Raw genomic sequence first — 19,666 nt, 5'->3', positions numbered from 1 at the left:
AGCATCGGTAAGGGGAGCAATCGGAGTGCTAAGGAAATCATTATTATTGGTATTGGTGAAGTCACACAATTTAGTAGTATCTTGAGCCATCGCGAAAAACAAGCAATCTAACACACGAGCAAACAAAAAGGCAAGCGGGCCAAAGGAGGAAAATAGAGAGGGAGGATAGAGAGAGAGAGGGCGAATGAAACGGCAAGGGTGAATTGGGGGGAGAGGAAAACGAGAGGCAAATGGCAAATAATGTAATGCGAGAGATAGGGATTGTGATGGGTACTTGGTATGTTGACTTTTTGCGTAGACTCGCCGGCAACGGCGCCAGAAATCCTTCTTGCTACGTCTTGAGCTTGCGTTGGTTTTCCCCAAAGAGGAAGGGATGATGCAGCAGAGTAGCGTAAGTATTTCCCTCAGTTTTTTAGAACCAAGGTATCAATCCAGTAGGAGCCCACGCTCAAGTCCCTCGTACCTGCACAAAGCGATAGCTACTCGCAACCAACGCGATTAGGGGTTGTCAATCCCTTCACAGTTACTTACGAGAGTGAGATCTGATAGATATAATATTTTTGGTATAAAGATGCAAAGTAAAAAGTAAAAGCAAAGTAAAAAAGCAAAGCAAGATTAAAGTGATGGAGATTGATATGATGAGAATAGACCCGGGGGCCATAGGTTTCACTAGTGGCTTCTCTCAAGAGCATAAGTATTCTACGGTGGGTGAACAAATTACTGTTGAGCAATTGACAGAACTGAGCATAGTTATGAGAATATCTAGGCATGATCATGTATATAGGCATCACGTCCATGACAAGTAGATCGAAACGATTCTGCATCTACTACTATTACTCCACTCATCGACCGCTATCCAGCATGCATCTAGAGTATTAAGTTAAAAATAGAGGAACGCCTTAAGCAAGATGACATGATGTAGAGAGATAAATTCATGCAATATGAAATAAACCCCATCTTGTTATCCTGATGGCAACGATACAATACGTGCCTTGCTGCCCCTTCTGTCACTGGGTAAGGACACCGCAAGATCGAACCCAAAGCTAAGCATTTCTCCCATGGCAAGAACTACCAATCTAGTTGGCCAAACCAAACGGATAATTCAAAGAGACTTGCAAAGATAACCAATCATACATAAAATAATTCAGAGAAGATTCAAATATTATTCATAGATAGACTTGATCATAAACCCACAATTCATCGGTCTCAACAAACACACCGCAAAAAGAAGATTACATCGAATAGATCTCCACAAGAGAGGGGGAGAACTTTGTATTGAGATTCAAAGAGAGAGAAGAAGCCATCTAGCTACTAACTATGGACCCGAAGGTCTGAGGTAAACTACTCACACTTCATCGGAGGGGCTAGGATGATGTAGAAGCCCTCCGTGATTACGGTCCTGTTCTGGCGGAGCTCCGGAACAGGCCCCAAGATGGGATCTCGTGGATACAGAAAGTTGCGGCGGTGGAATTATGTTTTTGGCTCCTGTTCTGATCGTTGGGGGGTACGTGTGTATATATAGGAGGAAGAAGTACACCGGAGGAGCAACAAGGGGCCCACGAGGCAGGGGCGCCCCTAGGAGGGCGCCCCCACCCTCGTGACCGCCTCTTTTGTTCCTTGGAGCAGGGTCCAAGTCTCCTGGATCACGTTCGGTGAGAAAATCATGTTCCCGAAGATTTTATTCCGTTTGGACTCCATTTGATATTCCGTTTATCTGAAACACTGAAATAGGCAAAAAACAGCAATTCTAGGCTGGGCCTCTGGTTAATAGGTTTGTCCCAAAAATAATATAAAAGTGGAAAATAAAGCCCAATATAGTCCAAAACAGTAGATAATATAGCATGGAGCAATCAAAAATTATAGATACGTTGGAGACGTATCAACATGTACTAAGTTTCCGGTTAATACAATTCTAGCACGAATAATAAACATTTATCATGATATAAGGAAATATAAATAACAACTTTATTATTGCCTCTAGGGCATATTTCCTTCATGTGGGCAGCTGGCGTCGGGAAGAAACACGTACGGGTGAGGGAGGAGGGGTTTGGGTGGGCTAGGGCGGTTAGAAGCGAGCGTGACAATAATCCGGACTCCCGCAAAGCTCTCCCATGTTTGTCTCTGGTTTGTGGGAGAAAATGTGTATAGACCATGCCGTGGACCGATATAGGCCCGAGTTGGATGGCTTTTGCGGGAGGTTTAAGGGTCGGGGTTGGAGATGCCCTAACAACATGAGTGTTGATGCAAGATGCCAAGACATGTACACAATACACCTTGAAACTAACCGTCTGCATGCCTACCCACCAAGCTGCATACGTACCATCATGCAATCTGAACCGTCCGATGAGTCTGAGACCAGTTGCCCCCGAACAACAACAGTTGCACTTCTGCAAAAAAAACCATCTGAAACACTAGAATTGTTCTCATGTAGAAAAAGAGCTGTTAGTTCTCCTTTCTCCTTCTCCCGCGAAAGAAATCGAGTCTTCAGATAAAAACAAAGAAATAGTCTTCGAGAACTCCTCCAAAATTCCTCACCATCGGGCAACCCCACCCCTCCCCCCCACTCTTTCAGGCAACCAAACAAGTTGAGTTGAGCGAGGGTCCCTCCCCTTGTCTAGTTGTAGTTGTAATTAGGGTCTCAAGAAATCAGATTTTGCTTTGAGCTTGCTGAGTACCTATCCTTCTAGATCAGGCTGTGCAAGTCATTGAAGACGGAGAGGATAGTGGTGACTGTGCTGGCATATCCTGGTATGTTCATTTTAACTTTGTGGTTGTTGGGTTGATTCTATTTTGTGCAGGCTTTGGACCTCCAACTTGAGGGCTTTTTTCATGGAGCCTACCAGCGTGAGTAACACTATGAGTAGGCCCGGGCTTTGTAGAAGCAAAGGATTTATATTGGTGGCGAGCTGCTCGTTCGAGGAGGCGCTAGTGCGGTGGTGCTAACTACCCCTAACTACTGTGTCCGCTCCCAACCACGCTCATCCCTCCGTATGTTATGTGTTTCTCCTATCAGATCTAAGAAAGTATTTCTCCTTTGCCTAGATATAATACAGATTGTTATATATGTAGTAGTGATTGTCTGATGTTCTTCTTGGTGATAAGATAGATGAAGCGAGAGCTCGGTAGCTAATATTGTGTTTGCATATGTTTTGAGAAAACAACTATGATAAGGGTATACTATGCTTGACAAACGATTCCATGTCCTGAGAGATGCCGAAGTTATGTAACTATGTAAGTGGAACTAGTTGCGTGAGTCATGCCTAAAATTTTTGTTCTCTTCATGACGAGCGCCACCGCCACTGTCACATATTTTGCAATTTGGAATTATTGGTTGCGTTGCTTGCATGTCTTTCCATTGAGGAAGTCAGTGTTGGAACGAGGCCAACGCACATCACATCATTTTGCCATAGTAATTTAGATTAGTGTACATGGTCATTGTGTGTTTGTCTTATACTTTTCCTATGTTCTGTAAATTGTTTATTTCTTCTATCAATTAAGTCAACAACTATCCCGTTGTGTCATAAAACTAAACTGGAACCTATATCTCTTTCGAATCTCGCGGTTATGTTGAGGCATCAATGCTTCTTTCTATGTTCCAGATTCCAATCATTCATGTACATGCAACCATTTTTTAACTTGTATATGCTCTTTTATGTAAGCAAGTTTTGTATGAATTATTTTTGTTTGTATGTTCTTTTTCATAGTTTTCCTCGTCAATTGCTGACTATGATATGTTTGCTATTTACGGGACTATAATACATTTAACAAACTGTTTAACCAATATTTAATATTGGTTGGTCACACTTGCAATATTGCAAATTGCTATGCTTCAAAATACCATTATGTGATAGGTGATGGAAGAGGAAATGTGCTAATAGGTTGAACCCATCAGATTGGACCCAAAGATGAAGTCAATAATCATGGTACCTCCAATGCACTAATTCCTGTCGATAAATATTGATATTGGGGCATTGTCATTCTTCCATTATTCATATTAAGATTAGGTTAAAGTGATATGCTTAATGCATAATCATTTCTAGTGTAGAATAGTGTGTGTGTACTGGAGGTGGAGCCCATGTTAAGGGAAGATGATCTGGAGACATAGACCAATTTGAAGTCCAAGATAAAGCCGGTCTGTGTCATCACAATTTCCAAATGTGTGGAAATATTTTCTATTGCCAATAGGACAGAGTGAACAATGATAAAGCCGAGTAGGGAGAACAAACATATTCTTGTAAAGTGAAATATCATACTAAAATAAATCTTACCTATACATCCATAGAATACAGTGAAATATCACATCATTGGACACTGTAGTGGAAAGGTGGTTGCCAAAGGGATCTCGATGTTTATGTGCATGTTGCCTTCGAAGTTGGATGATCCTTCGGAGGAAGGGTAATGTACAGAGCGTAGTTAGACCTTCAGAGAATATCACCTTTGGAGAATATGATATGATCAGGTAATCATGTTGTTATGGGAAGCATATCTCTCATAAGAACTGAATCCCTGACTTAGTTCACCCTTTCCTTATCATATTCCTTTCAACTACCTACTTGGGCGTAGAACATGAGTCTCTCTAGGTACTCTCTAGGTGACTCGATTGGGTATGTACAGAGCGTATCTCACTGCAACTAGGTATACTCACCGATACATATGAAGTTTTGGCACATGGATACACATCAGCCGTGTGAACAACATCCAAAAAAATAGCAAAACATAAAATAAAAATATGTTTTTTTGGAAATATTGTTAAGAAATGACATTGGTGGTGCCCTGACAAATTACAAATCCGATGCTCTAAAAAAGCCAAATTTTGAAGCATGTTATAGGTTCGTTTTTTTCATAGCAACACAACTCTCATATTCCCCATAAGAATTTTAACTACATCGAGCCCTCGACCATGGTTATTAAAAAGAATAAATTTTTTTCTATTTTTCTTGGATATGTTGTTTTATCGGGTACATTTGAGCTCAGGAGTAGTTATACCTTCTGTAAATCTAATTATAAATGCAAATCTATAATGCTGCCATTTTGTATTCAAGACTAAACAATCAAATATGGGAAGGGAAACAAACAATTTACCCATTCCTCTAGCACTCCAAAATTCCAGAAATAGAGGAAATAATTCGAGAATCGTAAGAAATACTTGGACGTGTTCACAATCCTCAAAAATTGGAAGTTCGTCTGAAGAGCACTTGTTTTCAACGAAAAAAAATCTTCCAAGAACTTATAGATCTCATTATTTTCATCTTTTTTTAATGTACAATTCTCAAGAAATGATGTGATACTTGCAATAGAGTGGCCCTCCCGGCCCACAGGGTCATGTGACGGCTTGGGCTCACAACCTCACGGCCCAACCCATGCCTCAAAGGCGGAAACCCTAGGTCAAAATCTACAAGTAGTAGGATCATTCTTGTAAATCATCAAGTGTATATGTAGGTCCCAAAACCACATTTCAGCTTTATCACCAATACCACTTACATCGTGCTCAAAATTCACAAAGAACACTAGTGATGTAGTTAGTTAATTTTAATTATTTTACTGACTAGTTGGACCCACATGTAAACACTAAAGTGGGACCACAAGTCAGCATTGTTTCCATGAGCCATTAAATGAAAAATAGACAGAGGTTGTGTTGACCGTTAAGTTGGAAGGGGGGCACATATTAACAGTCTCTCTCTACCCCCCTCCACATCTCCTTCTCTCTCCCCTAGGATATGGAGTCATGGTAGTGTGTTGTAAGCCTCGCCAACAGTAGTAGCGTGGGTGAAGTCGGCACTCGGGAAGATGACAGTGCCATCGTATTATCCATGTGTCTGACGCCTCGCATGTGCGGATGCAGCTTGATAATCTCCAAGTGTAGGGAGTTATTATAAAACTTTTTCCAATGTGGATGTGGAAGTATTGAATGTCATACCACATGAGAGCCAAAAGTACATTTCTATTATTTCAAGTTACATGTGTCACTCACGAAACTATATTTGCACTTTTAGTGTTTCCCTTATTAAGTAGCAAGTTGATTGATTGATGTAGGTCACGGTAGAGTAACACAGAGCATAGTAACAAGCAACAAATACCCAAAGTTGCCAAGTATCAAATATTTTAAAGAGAGCAAGCAATGATGAAAAGTGTAGGCATAGGGGTGTATAATACCCGGACGGGACAAATCATTACATGGTGCGGTGATGTAACATGACTTCTGGATTATCTCGAAAAAATAGTCTTGTATTCCTTAAATTGAGAGACATGCTTAAAAAGAACGTGCCTCTCATGTACGGTCCAACCGCCCTTTTCTTCGGGGTTTATAAGGAAAGTAAGAGTTATTAAGCTGACCCTGGGACTCAACCAAAACAATGCATTAACACTACATTAATACATGTAATCCTCAAATTATATCCATTCCCTTTGATACCCCAGTCTGTCACCCTCGAGGTCTCCGGTTTGAAACAAAACAGGTGCATATGACGTGCAGGTACGATCATGAACAAAAACACAAAAAATACAAACATGATTCACATCTGAAATATTATTACTCGGGCCCTAGTAAAAAGGAATTGGGCACAACAAAGTCATAGAAAAAATAATTCTCAAACACACGAGGTCAATACTACATCAATCTTAACACTATTACATAATTTTCTATCACCCAGATTGGATGCACCCCATGTGCCTACAAGAAATTACTCACACATGGAGAAGAGGAGCGTGATGGTGATGAAGGGGTTGTTGGTTTGCATGGTTATGACGGAGGTGTGATACGTCTCCAACGTATCTATAATATTTTATTGTTCCATGCTATATTATATCCTGTTTTAAACATTATTGGGCTTTATTATACACTTTTATATTATTTTTGGGACTAACCTATTAACCGGAGGCCCAGCCCAGAATTGCTGTTTTTTTGCCTATTTTAGGGTTTCGTAAGAAAAGAATATCAAACGGAGTCCAAGCGGAATGAAACCTTCGGGAACGTGATTTTCGGAACGAACATGATCCAGGAGAGTTGGACCCTACGTCAAGCAACCAACAGGGAAGCCACGAGGTAGGGGGCGCGCCTACCCCCCCCCCCCCAGGCGCGCCCTCCACCCTCGTGGGCCCCTTGTTGCTCCACCGACGTACTCCTTCCTCCTATATATACCTACGTACCCCCAAACTACCAGATACGGAGCCAAAACCCTAATTCCACCGCCGTAACTTTCTGTATCCACGAGATCCCATCTTGGGGCCTGTTCCGGAGCTCCGCCGGAGGGGGCATCGATCACGGAGGGCTTCTACATCAACACCATAGCCCCTCCGATGAAGTGTGAGTAGTTTACTTCAGACCTACGGGTCCATAGTTATTAGCTAGATGGCTTCTTCTCTCTTTTTGGATCTCAATACAATGTTCTCCCCCTCTCTCGTGGAGATCTATTCGATGTAATCTTCTTTTACGGTGTGTTTGTTGAGACCGATGAATTGTGGGTTTATGATCAAGTTTATCTATGAAGAATATTTGAATCTTCTCTGAATTTTTATGTATGATTGGTTACCTTTGCAAGTCTCTTCGAATAATCAGTTTGGTTTGGCCTACTAGATTGATCTTTCTTGCAATGGGAGAAGTGCTTAGCTTTGGGTTCAATCTTGCGGTGTCCTTTCCCAGTGACAGTAGGGGCAGCAAGGAACGTATTGTATTTTGCCATCGAGGATAACAAGATGGGGTTTTCATCATATTGCATGAGTTTATCCCTCTACATCATGTCATCTTGCTTAAAGCGTTACTCTGTTCTCTTGAACTTAATACTCTAGATGCATGCTGGATAGCGGTCGTTGTGTGGAGTAATAGTAGTAGATGCAGGCAGGAGTCGGTCTACTTGTCTCGGACGTGATGCCTATATACATGATCATACCTAGATATTCTCATAACTATGCTCAATTCGGTCAATTGCTCAACAGTAATTTTTTTACCCACCGTGAATACTTATGCTCTCGAGAGAAGCCACTAGTGAAACCTATGGCCCCCGGGTCTATTCTCCATTATATCAATCTTCCAATACTTAGTTATTTTCATTGCTTTCTATTTTACTTTGCATCTTTATCATAAAAATACCAAAAGTTTTATCTTATCATATCTATCAGATCTCACTCTCGTAAGTGATAGTGTAGGGATTGACAACCCCTTATCGCGTTGGTTGCGAGGATTTATTTGTTTGTGTAGATGCGAGGGACTCGCGCGTGGCCTCCTACTGGATTGAGACCTTCGTTCTAAAAAACTGAGAGAAATACTTATGCTACTTTACTGCATCACCCTTTCCTCTTCAAGGGAAAACTGACGTAGTGCTCAAGAGGTAGCAAGGTGTTGTTGGAGATGGTGGTGGTGATGATGGTTCCCCCAGTGGCGCTCCAATGCCACTGAAAGAGAAGGAAGAGAGCTACCCTCCTTTTCCTTCTTCCTTAGCCTTCCCCCAAGAGAGAGAAGGGTTTAGCTTTTGGTTTTTGGTGGCCAGAGTTCTGGAGGATAAGAGCCGCCCCTCAGATGGGGTCTTACTTTCTAGGGGAGTTGTAGCTGCACGCTAAACTCTGAGTCCCATCACCGCTTTGTAATTTCCAGGATATCCAGAAATCTGAATTTTTTAATGGTGGTTCCACAACTTCGAGGGAAAGCTCGATTCCAAAGGTGGGCTCTAGAAGGTTCCTAGAATGCCTTGGCGCCATGACATTTTGGGCGCCTACATGGGGCTCCTATGCACCCTAGGCTTTTCCAGATGTGGTGCCTACATGGGGCTCCTATCTCACTCTCGTAAGTGACTGTGAAGGGATTGACAATCCCTTATCGCGTTGGTTGTGAGGATTTATTTGTTTGTGTAGGTGCGACGGACTCGCGTGTGGCCTCCTACTAGATTGATACCTTGGTTCTCAAAAATTGAGGGAAATACTTACGCTGCTTTACTGCATCACCCTTTCCTCTTCAAGGGAAAACCAACGCAGTGCTCAAGAGGTAGCAAGAAGGATTTCTGGCGCCGTTGCCGGGGAGTCTACGCAAAAGTCAACATACCAAGTACCCATCACAAATCCTTATCTCCCGCATTACATTATTTGCCATTTGCCTCTCGTTTTCCTCTCCCCCACTTCACCCTTGCCGTTTTATTCGCCCTCTCTCTCTCTCTATCCTCCCTCTCTTTCTCTATTTGCCTCTTTTTGCCCGTCTCTTGTTTGCTTGTTTGTTGGATTGCTTGCTTGTCATGATGGCTCAAGATAACACCGAATTGTGTGACTTCACTAATACCAACAACAATGATTTTATTAACACTCCAATTGCTCCTCTTACCGATGCTGAATCTTGTGAAATTAATGCTGCTTTGTTTAATCTTGTCATGAAAGATCAATTCGTCGGCCTTCCTAGCGAAGATGCCGCTACCCACCTAAATAGCTTCGTTGATTTATGTGATATGCAAAGGAAGATAGATGTGGACAATGACATTGTTAAATTGAAGCTATTTCCTTTTTCGCTTAGAGATCATGCTAAAGCTTGGTTTTCGTCTTCGCCTAAAAATAGTATTGATTCATTGAATAAGTGCAAAGATGCTTTTATCTCTAAGTATTTTCCTCCCGCTAAAATCATCTCTCTTAGAAACGATATCAGGAATTTTAAGCAACTTGATCATGAACATGTTGCACAAGCTTGGGAGAGGATGAAATTAATGATACGTAATTTCCCTACACATGGTTTGAATTTATGGAAGATTATACAAAAAAATTATGCCGGGTTGAATTTTGCTTCTAGAAATCTTTTAGATTCGGCCGCGGGAGGCACTTTTATGGAAATCACTTTAGGAGAAGCTACTAAACTCCTAGTGTGACGCCCCCGATTCAATCGTACACTAATCATACACGCAAACGTGTACGATCAAGATCAGGGACTCACGGGAAGATATGTGACGCCCGGATAATTAAGCTACAGTAACCCTCTGCTAAGGATGCCACGTCCCCTCGGTTACTGTTGATAAACTCGAGTTAGTTCAAAAACGATTCAAATTCAAATCTAAAATATAGGCAAACAGTAAAAGTTTCCAAACATTAAAACTAAAATGCTCTAGACGTGCCAAATAATGCATAGGTAATTATGGTTAAGAAACCCCATTTTAATGTATTACTAAATTAGGGATTATTTTAATATTAGTTAAAAACTAAATGAAAAAAAGAAACTAGAAATAAAACAGAAAAGGGAAAAACTAAACTAACAAAAAAAAAGAGAAAGCCCCCCCCCCCGCTGGGCCAAGTGGCCCAGCTGGCCTCAGCCGCCCGAACGGGCCGCCCCCCCCCCCCCCCCCCGGCCCAGCCGGCCCCCCCACACACCCCTATAACCCCCACCCTGGTCAACCGAAACCCTAGCCGCCACCCACTCGTCCCCCACTCCCCTCGCTCCTTCCCCCCCCCCCCCACGAACGGATCTGGATCGGGGGGGCAACCGACGCCCCCGACCCCTCCCGCTGCCGTTGCGCGCCATGGCCCCGCCGCCATCCCCGCCTAGACCCCGTCGCTCGCCTCCCCGTCCTCACCCCCTTCCCGATCTAGAACGGGATCGGGGCACGACCCCGCCGCCTCGTCAACACCCGCCCTCGCCTGACGCTCCCCGGATCCCGTCGCCGGAACCACGCCGCTCGCCTCTCCGTCGTCGACGCGACCCCGTCCTCCTCCCTGCCGGCCTGCCTCCCCATCGCGCGTCGTCCCCGTCGACTTCCCCGAGCCCCGCTGCCTTTGGCCCCACGAATCCGTGGTGAGGCCCCGGCCTCTCTTCCTCGTTGCTCCTCGCACCGTCCCGCAGCCGTGCACGCGCCGCCCACAATATTTGGTCCTTTACAATCATCGATCCGACCATATTTTCTCCTTAATACCATCTCTCGGACAAGTTGAAGTACTTGTCTTGTGCAGATCATTGCACTTGACCTACCTTTACTTTGATCTACCATCGTGTATTACACTCTGGTATCTCAAGAATACCATAGAACTGCATAACTTCTTATGGGTTCTTCATCAACTATTATTTCTCACCGATTCCAATTTTCCTGGGTTCTGGGTTGTCGTCAACCAAGGACACCAATAAGTGGATCGATTCCGCACTCTGATTCAATAACTCTTAAGTAATTGTTGTTGCTTATGAGTTAATAATCATTTAAGTCATTCCTAGCCTGATCGGCTATATCATCATTGTGCTAAATTTTAACTGTGCTACCTGATCCTTCTTCATGGAGCACAATTCTCGACGATGAGCTAAGCTTACGTCGATTTTCCTCATCATATCATTTCAGATTGAACCGCAAGCTTGATTTTGAGTTTGTGTCGTAACCATGGTTCCAATAACCTTCCGCTTATCATTCGTTTGACTAGATGTCATCACCGATTGATTACATCTTCATGTAATCTCTCGGCAAATGTGTCGTGATCATCATCAACATTCCGAGATCTTCCAAGATATCAATTGAGTTCATGATGAAGAAATACCATCCTTGCCCTCGATGATTTGTGTTACCATCGACCACTTTATTGACTTCCCTCCAACACAAACTTGTTCGTGTTTTGTGTTATACCTTGATTTCCTTGCTATCCAGCATTTGTTCTTCTTCACCTTGGAGTATTACCATCTTTAATGTCAAGAAAGTCATGACAATTTCACCACCTCTTAAGGATTCCTGATACAGGTAATACTTCTCACCATCACCTTTCTTTCTTGGTCTCTGTATTGTTTCTAACTGGAATACCGACTAATGGTCTGTGTTGTGCAAATTCTAAACTTCTAGCAACCCTATTGCTTTGAAGTTATTGGTCTACGGTTTCATTCTAAGTCTATTGCTTATTGAATCATCATTCGAACATTGATCATGCTACCTAGTCCAGATTCCTGGGTGCACCCTTCTATCATTGTTCAGTTGTGTATGTTTCCCTAGAGCATACATCATTATATCATTTGAATTGACTAGTGTCATCTTCGTGTTCACATTATTGTGGAAAGCCATCCATTTGAAATTCTCGATGAATTGTCGCTGAGCCCATCAGCCACCTTCTCATCCCCTCCTTGGTTTAATGATGAACTATTATTCCAGTAACCCTCTCCCATGGTTCATTTCCCGAGAATCTTGCAATGTCATTTCGACTATTTGTGTTGCACCTTTTCTTCTCGGACATCCTGAGTCTGAGGTATCCTGACACCAATTAGACCTGCACCTCGGTCAGATATGATGGTTGGAACATATTTCCAAGAGTTATAACATTGGTCTTTAACCCGGTAAGGTGATTCGTGCCTAGCACACCTGGTCGGAGGCCCTATTGTTATAGTTCCCCTTTTAGCAAGGTTACCCCTTCTTCCGTGGGAAACTGTAAGATTTATTCTACAAGTTATTCCTGATGGATCCTTTTTGTTTCCAAAGTCTGATTTTCACCTGTTGACCATGTCAATGCTATCTCGAAGCATGTCTGTGGTACTCCGATTTTCAATAAGAGCATTTGAAGCCCAATGCTAAATGTTTCTTGCTCAATTATCCAAACACCGTTGTGTGGGTAATGTCATGAAAACTCTCTCCCCTACCTAAGGAGTTTTCTACATTATATCCTGTCGTGGATATCATGCTCTGTTCGTCCTTGGGAAGGATATACCCCTGAAATATGTATTTAAACACATTTTCCTTTCCATTGTTCAGTTTAAACTAATGATCACATTTTCCTCTCCATTGGTTTGTTTGACCTTTCTTGTGATCTATATAATCTAAGCAGTAATAATTCATTGCTTATGTAAAAACCTCGTTGTACCACTCAGTCAGTAAGACCCTGTTGCTATTGTTGATGACATTTCGGTAACCACCGATGGACGAGAACTTTGCCTATTTGTCCGCCTCGTTTCAACGATCAGGAAAGTGGTTCTCTTCGTCCCTCGCCCTTGGTATCGACATTGTTGCCGACATAATCGACAGGCTACCCCCTGACATGCCTTGCTTGCATGATCACGCAAGACGTCTCCGCCCTTCCTACTTTTAACTACATGGTGGGCCCATAACCCACAGTTCCACAGGATCGAAACCAGACTCTCCTGTACAACCCTGTTTCTAATGGTTATTCTCCATGCTTGGCTTCGTATTTAATTCATGGGCCACCTTCCTAGTGCTCTATTCTGGTATCAGACGCTATACTTACTCTCGCCGCTCTGAACCCCTTTCTCACTCTGGTTCAGACTTCGAGCAACTATCAATCTGCTTGGAACCTCTTATTGTACCTTCGTACCTCACTCTCGATGTATTTTATATGTTCAACTCGAGAGAAAATCTTATGCTCATTCATGGGTTAACCCCCAGATTGTTTCCCTCATAAGACATTTTGTTGTAGCCGAGCTGCCCCTTACCTATTCGTAAGTACGTTGCAGTTCCCAAAGAAAAGGACGACTTCACCATGATAACCTGAAGCAGACAAATGAAGACTTCAAGGTAATGGATTGACCTTTTCGAGAAGAGCAACCAACACTGGGAAGACCCGTTAGAATTTCGTAACCAAACCCCTTTCCCCTTACTCTACCTCCTAAATCTCGGGACGAGATTTCTTGTAGTGGAGGAGAATTGTGACGCCCGGATAATTAAGCTACAGTAACCCTCTGCTAAGGATGCCACGTCCCCTCGGTTACTGTTGATAAACTCGAGTTAGTTCAAAAACGATTCAAATTCAAATCTAAAATATAGGCAAACAGTAAAAGTTTCCAAACATTAAAACTAAAATGCTCTAGACGTGCCAAATAATGCATAGGTAATTATGGTTAAGAAACCCCATTTTTATAAAATGTTTAAATACCCTTAGGTGAATAAAACAGTAGCAAAAACCAATATACAAATGCTTTTATAATTAACAAAATACTAAACTAAATAGCTTTGGGGTAAAACCTTTTTGTTGTAGGGGATTTTAATGTATTACTAAATTAGGGATTATTTTAATATTAGTTAAAAACTAAATGAAAAAAAGAAACTAGAAATAAAACAGAAAAGGGAAAAACTAAACTAACAAAAAAAAGAGAAAGCCCCCCCCCCCCCGCTGGGCCAAGTGGCCCAGCTGGCCTCAGCCGCCCGAACGGGCCGCCCCCCCCCCCCCCCCCCCCGGCCCAGCCGGCCCCCCCACACACCCCTATAACCCCCACCCTGGTCAACCGAAACCCTAGCCGCCACCCACTCGTCCCCCACTCCCCTCGCTCCTTCCCCCCCCCCCACGAACGGATCTGGATCGGGGGGGCAACCGACGCCCCCGACCCCTCCCGCTGCCGTTGCGCGCCATGGCCCCGCCGCCTAGACCCCGTCGCTCGCCTCCCCGTCCTCACCCCCTTCCCGATCCAGAACGGGATCGGGGCACGACCCCGCCGCCTCGTCAACACCCGCCCTCGCCTGACGCTCCCCGGATCCCGTCGCCGGAACCACGCCGCTCGCCTCTCCGTCGTCGACGCGACCCCGTCCTCCTCCCTGCCGGCCTGCCTCCCCATCGCGCGTCGTCCCCGTCGACTTCCCCGAGCCCCGCTGCCTTTGACCCCACGAATCCGTGGTGAGGCCCCGGCCTCTCTTCCTCGTTGCTCCTCGCACCGTCCCGCAGCCGTGCACGCGCCGCCCGGTGCTCGTGCTCGCGGTGAGCACGCGCGCACCCGCGCGCCAGCCTCGCTTCGCTGGCGATGCCGTCCAGATGCCGCACGCCTTCCCGCGCCGCTACCCCACTGCTGCGCGCCTGCTCCGCTCCCGTCTGCAGCGCCGCCACGCTTGGAGCTCCGCTCCCTGGCCCCTGCCCGCTGCACTCGCGTCTACCTGCCGCTACTGCGCCCCCCCCTTGCTGTGCGCTGCCGCGGCCACTACGACCGGCGCCCCACCCCGCTCCCTCACTCACTGCGCGCCCTGGCCGCGCTGGCTTCGCCCAGCCGTGCCCGCGCTAGGCTAGCGCGCCCCAGCCGCCTGCCTCGGTCGCGGCCACCTCCACGGTTGCCGGCGCCAGCCCGCAAGCCCCCCCGTTTTCGCTTGCTGCCCTGTAGCGCCCTGCCGGGCGGGCGGGCACTCGTCGCCGGCCCCGCACTCCATCCCCTGCGCCACCCACGCCGCCGCGCCGTCGGCCATCGCGGCCGCCGTGACTTGGCCTCGCCCCGCCACTCCCTGGGGGCGAGCACCCGCACAGGCGCCTGTAGCGCCTGCACACCCGCATCGGCCCCTGGGGCCTATGACAGATGGGCCCCATGCCCAGAATGTTTTAATAATAATAAAAAAAGAATTAAATAATAATAATAATAAAAATAATTAAATAAATAATAATTATTAAATTAATTAATTAATTAAAGAATTAATTAAATTAAATTAACTAATCTTGATTAGATTAACCTAATTACTAGTTAACTTAATTAACCCCTGATTAGCCTAATCAATCAATGTCATGCGGGACCCACGCGTCAGTTTGACCCAGTCAACGCCCTGTTGACTGCTGATGTCATGCTGACGCCAGCGTACACTATTCTGGATAATGTTAATTCAATTATTAATTAATAGATTAGAAAATGATTTAAAATCTTTAAAAATTAATATAAAATAATCCGTAGCTCGGATGAAAATACTTTCTACATGAAAGATGCTCAGATCGACGAGACGAATCTGGATACGCAGCCCGTTCGTCCGCCACGCATCTCTAGCATAGCGAACACGCAACTTTCCTCCTCCGGTTCATCTGTCCGAAAATGCGAAACACCGGGAATACTTTCCCGGATGTTCCCCCCCCCCTTCGCCGGTATCACCTATCCCTGCGTTAGATCACCTCTAGCACCACGTTTGTCATGTTATGCTTTGATTACTCTGTTATTTATTGTGTTCCCCCTCCGTTACTTTTCCGGTAGACCCCGAGACTGCCGCTGATGCCCCTGTGATCGACTACGTCGACGACGACCCTCCTTCTTGTCTGAGCAACCAGGCAAGCCCCCCCTTTTGATCACCAGATATCGCCTACTCTTCTCTATACTGCTTGCATTAGAGTAGTGTAGCATGTTACTGCTTCCCGTTAATCCTATACTGGTGCATAGCCTGTCCTTGCTACTACTGTTGTTACATTTACCTGCAATCCTAATGCTTAGTATAGGATGCTAGTTTATCATCAGTGGCCCTACATCCTTGTCCGTCTGCCATGCTATTCTATCGGGCCGTGATCACTCGGGAGTTGATCACGGGTATATACTATATACTTTATACCTGATACATGTGGTGACTAAAGACGGGTCGGCTTGAGGAGCACCCGCGAGTGGATCTTTGAGGCGGAGCGACAGGGCAGGTTCAGACCACCTAGGAGAGAGGTGGGCCTAGCCCTGGTCGGCGTTCGCGGATACTTAACACGCTTAACGAGACCTGGGTATTTGATCTGAGTCTGGCCATTTGGTCTATACGCACTAACCATCTACGCGGGAGTAGTTATGGGTATCCCGGCGTCGTGGTATCAGCCGAAGCCTTCGTGACGTCAGCGACTGAGTGGCGCGCGCCGGATTGGAACGTAAGCCTGCTCTTGTATTAAGGGGGCTAGTTCTGCTTCCGGCCGCGTACGCAACGTCCAGGTGTGCTAAGGGCGATGGGCCCAGACCCCTGTGCGCTTAGGTTTAGACCGGCGTGCTGACCTCTCTGTTGGTCTAGGTGGGGCTGCGACGTGTTGATCTTCCGAGGCCGGGCATAACCCAGGAAAGTGTGTCCGGCCAAATGAGATCAAGCGTGTTGGGGTATGTGGTGCACCCCTGCAGGGAAGTTAATCTATTCGAATAGCCGTGATCTTCGGTAACAGGACGACTTGGAGTTGTACTTTGACCTTATGACAACTAGAACTGGATACTTAATAAAACACACCCTTCCAAGTGCCAGATACAACCAGTGGTCGCTCTCTCACAGGGCGACGAGGGGAGGATCATCGGTTAGGGTTATGCTATGCGATGCTACTTGGAGGTCTTCAGTCTACTCTCTTCTACATGCTGCAAGACGGAGGCTGCCAAAAGCGTAGTCTTCGAAAGGACTAGCTATCCCCCTCTTATTCCGGCTTTCTGCAGTCCAGTCCACATATAATAGCCTTATTCCAGTTGATACCAATGCATACGCATGTAGTGTAGCTCCTTGCTTGCGAGTACTTTGGATGAGTACTCACGGTTGCTTTCTCCTTCTTTTCCCTCTATCCCTTCTACCTGGTTGTCGCAACCAGATGTTGGAGCCCAGGAGCCAGACGCCACCGTCGACGACGACTCCTACTACACCGGAGGTGCCTACTACTACGTGGTGCCCGCTGACGACGACCAGGAGTAGTTAGGAGGATCCCAGGCAGGAGGCCTGCGCCTCTTTCGATCTGTATCCCAGTTTGTGCTAGCCTTCTTAAGGCAACTTGTTTAACTTATGTCTGTACTCAGATATTGTTGCTTCCGCTGGCTCGTCTATGATCGAGCTCTTGTATTCGAGCCCTCGAGGCCCCTGGTTTGTAATATGATGCTTGTATGACTTATTTTATTTGTAGAGTTGTGTTGTGATATCTTCCCGTGAGTCCCTGATCTTGATCGTACACGTTTGCATGTATGATTAGTGTACGATTAAATCGGGGGCGTCACAAGATATCACAACACAACTCTACAAATAAAATAAGTCATACAAGCATCATATTACAAGCCAGGGGCCTCGAAGGCTCGAAAACAAGAGCTCGATCATAGACGAGTCAGCGGAAACAACAATATCTGAGTACACACATAAGTTAAACAAGTTTGCCTTAAGAAGGCTAGCACAAACTGGGATACAGATCGAAAGAGGCGCATGCCTCCTGCCTGGGATCCTCCTCAACTACTCCTGGTCGTCGTCAGCGGGCTGCACGTAGTAGTAAGCACCTCTAGTGTAGTAGGAGTCGTCATCGACAGTGGCGTCTGGCTCCTGGACTCCAACGTCTGGTCGCAGCAATCGGGTATAGGAAAGGGGAAAAGGGGGAGCAAAGCAACCGTGAGTACTCATCCAAAGTACTCGCAAGTAAGGAGCTACACTACATATGTATGCATTGGTATCAAATGGAAAAGGGGGTAACATATGTGGACTGAACTGCAGAATGCCGGAATAAGAGGGGGATAGCTAGTCCTATCGAAGACTACGCTTCTGGTAACCTCCATCTTGCAGCAGAGGAAGAGAGTAGATGGTAAGTTCACCATGTATCATTGCATAGCATATTCCTACCCGGCGATCCTTCCCTCGTCGCCCTGTTAGAGAGTGACCACCGGGTTGTATTTGGCACTTGGAAGGGTGTGTTTTATTTAGTATCCGGTTCTAGTTGTCATAAGGTCAAGGTACAACTCCAAGTCGTCCTGTTACCGAAGATCACGGCTATTCGAATAGATTAACTTCCCTACAGGGGTGCACCACATTTCCCAACACGCTCGATCCCCTTTGTCCGGACACACTTTTCTGGGTCATGCCCGGCCTCGGAAGATCAACACGTCGCAGCCCTACCTAGGCACAACAGAGAGGTCAGCACGCCGGTCTAAATCCTATGGCGCAGGGGTCTGGGCCCATCGCCCATTGCACACCTGCACATTGCGAGGGCGGCCGGAAGCAGACCTAGCCTAGCAGGCGTTCCAGTCCAATCCAGCGCGCGCCGCTCAGTCGCTGACATCACGAAGGCTTCGGCTGATACCACGACATCGAGTGCCCATAACTGTCCCCGCGTAGTTGGTTAGTGCATATAGGCCAGTGGCCAGACTCAGATCAAATACCAAGATCTCGTTAAACGTGTTATCTTGAAGTAACCGCGAACACCGACCAGGGCCAGGCCCACCTCTCTCCTAGGTGGTCTCAACCTGCCCTGTCGCTCCGCCTCAAAGTAACAGTCGGGGGCCGTCGGGAACCCAGGCCCACCACTACCTGGATGGAGCCACCTGCCCCTTCAGCCCCCACATCAGTATCACTTGCGGGTACTCAACGAGCCGACCCGACTTTAGTCACCACCTGTATAGTATGTATATATGTATGTATATACCCGTGATCACCTCCCGAGTGATCACGGCCTGATAGTATAGCACGGCAGACAGACAAGAATGTAGGGCCACTGGTGATAAACTAGCATCCTATACTAAGCATTTAGGATTGCAGGTAAGGTATCAATAGTTGTAGCAACAATGACAGGCTATGCATCAGAATAGGATTAACGGAAAGTAGTAACATACTACACTACTCTAATGCAAGAAGTAGAGATAAGAGTAGGCGATATCTGGTGATCAAAGGGGGGGGGGGGCTTGCCTGGTTGCTCTGGCAAGAGAGAGGGGTCGTCAACACCATAGTCGTACTGGGTAGCAGCGGCATCGGTTTGAGTGTCTAGCGAGAGAAGAGGGGGAAGAAACAATAAATATTAAGCAAACATATGCGTGACGATGCATGACATGTCAAGTAGCGGTGGTAGGGGTGCCCTAACGCGGTATGAGGTGGTACCGGTGAAGGGGGGAAACATCCGAAAGATATCCCCGGTGTTTCGTGTTTTCGGACAGATGAACCGGAGTGGGAAAGTTGCGTGTTCACTATGCTAGGGATGTGTGGCGGATGAACGGGTTGTGTAGCCGGATTCGTCTCGTTGTTCTGAGCAACTTTCATGTACAAAGTTTCTTCATCTGAGTTACGGATTATTTTCTATGATTTTTCAAAGTTTTATT

This window comes from Triticum urartu, chromosome 2A (genome assembly GCF_056163025.1).
Source record: "Triticum urartu cultivar PI428250 chromosome 2A, HENAU_Tu73, whole genome shotgun sequence".
NCBI lineage: Eukaryota > Viridiplantae > Streptophyta > Magnoliopsida > Poales > Poaceae > Triticum > Triticum urartu.
Note: the sequence above shows the minus strand (reverse complement) of the source record.